This window comes from Carassius gibelio, chromosome B19, assembly GCF_023724105.1.
Source record: "Carassius gibelio isolate Cgi1373 ecotype wild population from Czech Republic chromosome B19, carGib1.2-hapl.c, whole genome shotgun sequence".
In the NCBI taxonomy this organism is placed as follows: Eukaryota; Metazoa; Chordata; class Actinopteri; order Cypriniformes; family Cyprinidae; genus Carassius; species Carassius gibelio.
This window is the reverse complement of record NC_068414.1, coordinates 1,302,709-1,305,208: the sequence shown is the minus strand read 5'-3', so window position 1 is coordinate 1,305,208 and position 2,500 is coordinate 1,302,709. Positions and strand designations below refer to the sequence as shown.

Sequence of the window (2,500 nt, the reverse complement as noted above, 5' to 3'; positions counted from 1 at the left end):
AAGCACCTGGTATTCCCAGGCAGTCTCTCATCAAAGTGCTAACCAGACCTAAACCTGCTAAGATTCAGAGATCGGGCATTGACTCTATTTTTTGGCAAAATTATTATATACTAAGTGAAAAATGTCCAAAAAGCTTACAGCACCTGGTATTCCCAGGCAGTCTCCCATCCATGTACTAACCAGGCCCAAACCTGTTAATATTCAGAGATCGGGCATTGACTCTATTTTTTGGCAAAATTATTATATACTAAGTGAAAAATGTCCAAAAAGCTTACAGCACCTGGTATTCCCAGGCAGTCTCCCATCCATGTACTAACCAGGCCCAAACCTGTTAATATTCAGAGATCGGGCATTGACTCTATTTTTTTTTTTTTTTTTTTTTTTTTTAATGAAAGATTATTATATAATTCGTGAAATTTTTCAAACAGATTAAAGCACCTGGTATTCCCAGGCAGTCTCCCATCCATGTACTAACCAGGCCCAAACCTGCTAATATTCAGAGATCGGGCATTGACTCTATTTTTTGGCAAAATTATTATATACTAAGTGAAAAATGTTCAAAAAGCTTACAGCACCTGGTATTCCCAGGCGGTCTCCCATCCAAGTACTAACCAGGCCCAAACCTGCTTAGCTTCCGAGATCAGACGAGATCGGGCATAGCCAGGTTGGTATGGCCGTAAGCGAAGACAGCAGAAAAGAGAGGGCTATTTAAAGACCAGCCAATCTAATCGCCAGTACATTATATAAGTAGGAAAGAAAACCCAAAAGCTTAAAGCACCTGGTATTCCTAGGCAGTCTCTCATCAAAGTGCTAACCATACCTAAACCTGCTAAGATTCAGAGATCGGGCATTGACTCTTTTTTTTTTTTTTTTTTTTTTTTAATGAAAGATTATTATATAATTCGTGAAATTTTCCAAAGAGATTAAAGCACCTGGTATTCCCAGGCAGTCTCTCATCAAAGTGCTAACCAGACCTAAACCTGCTAAGATTCAGAGATCGGGCATTGACTCTATTTTTTGGCAAAATTATTATATACTAAGTGAAAAATGTCCAAAAAGCTTACAGCACCTGGTATTCCCAGGCAGTCTCCCATCCATGTACTAACCAGGCCCAAACCTGTTAATATTCATAGATCGGGCATTGACTCTATTTTTTGGCAAAATTATTATATACTAAGTGAAAAATGTCCAAAAAGCTTACAGCACCTGGTATTCCCAGGCGGTCTCCCATCCAAGTACTAACCAGGCCCAAACCTGCTTAGCTTCCGAGATCAGACGAGATCGGGCATAGCCAGGTTGGTATGGCCGTAAGCGAAGACAGCAGCAAAGAGAGGGCTATTTAAAGACCAGCCAATCTAATCGCCAGTACATTATATAAGTAGGAAAGAAAACCCAAAAGCTTAAAGCACCTGGTATTCCTAGGCAATCTCTCATCAAAGTGCTAACCATACCTAAACCTGCTAAGATTCAGAGATCGGGCATTGACTCTTTTTTTTTTTTTTTTTTTTTTTTTTAAATGAAAGATTATTATATAATTCGTGAAATTTTCCAAAGAGATTAAAGCACCTGGTATTCCCAGGCAGTCTCTCATCAAAGTGCTAACCAGACCTAAACCTGCTAAGATTCAGAGATCGGGCATTGACTCTATTTTTTGGCAAAATTATTATATACTAAGTGAAAAATGTCCAAAAAGCTTACAGCACCTGGTATTCCCAGGCAGTCTCCCATCCATGTACTAACCAGGCCCAAACCTGTTAATATTCAGAGATCGGGCATTGACTCTATTTTTTGGCAAAATTATTATATACTAAGTGAAAAATGTCCAAAAAGCTTACAGCACCTGGTATTCCCAGGCGGTCTCCCATCCAAGTACTAACCAGGCCCAAACCTGCTTAGCTTCCGAGATCAGACGAGATCGGGCATAGCCAGGTTGGTATGGCCGTAAGCGAAGACAGCAGCAAAGAGAGGGCTATTTAAAGACCAGCCAATCTAATCGCCAGTACATTATATAAGTAAGAAAGAAAACCCAAAAGCTTAAAGCACCTGGTATTCCTAGGCAGTCTCTCATCAAAGTGCTAACCATACCTAAACCTGCTAAGATTCAGAGATCGGGCATTGACTCTATTTTTTGGCAAAATTATTATATACTAAGTGAAAAATGTCCAAAAAGCTTACAGCACCTGGTATTCCCAGGCAGTCTCCCATCCATGTACTAACCAGGCCCAAACTTGTTAATATTCAGAGATCGGGCATTGACTCTATTTTTTGGCAAAATTATTATATACTAAGTGAAAAATGTCCAAAAAGCTTACAGCACCTGGTATTCCCAGGCAGTCTCCCATCCATGTACTAACCAGGCCCAAACCTGCTAATATTCAGAGATCGGGCATTGACTCTATTTTTTTTTTTTTTTTTTTTTAATGAAAGATTATTATATAATTCGTGAAATTTTCCAAAAAGATTAAAGCACCTGGTATTCCCAAGCAATCTCCCATCCATG

The 2,500-nt window shown here is 39.4% G+C and overlaps 3 non-coding genes across 3 annotated transcripts; all 3 read right to left on the bottom strand.

Annotated features, from left to right (window-relative positions):
• Positions 1-563: 563 nt before the first annotated feature.
• On the bottom strand, positions 564-682 carry LOC127980715 (5S ribosomal RNA). Its single transcript, XR_008159725.1, has one exon. It is a non-coding gene; the product is annotated as a 5S ribosomal RNA (ribosomal RNA).
• Positions 683-1,194: 512 nt separating this feature from the next.
• LOC127980703 (5S ribosomal RNA) lies at positions 1,195-1,313 on the bottom strand. Its single transcript, XR_008159713.1, has one exon. It is a non-coding gene; the product is annotated as a 5S ribosomal RNA (ribosomal RNA).
• Positions 1,314-1,828: 515 nt separating this feature from the next.
• Positions 1,829-1,947, bottom strand: LOC127980691 (5S ribosomal RNA). The gene has a single exon (XR_008159702.1). It is a non-coding gene; the product is annotated as a 5S ribosomal RNA (ribosomal RNA).
• Positions 1,948-2,500: the final 553 nt, after the last annotated feature.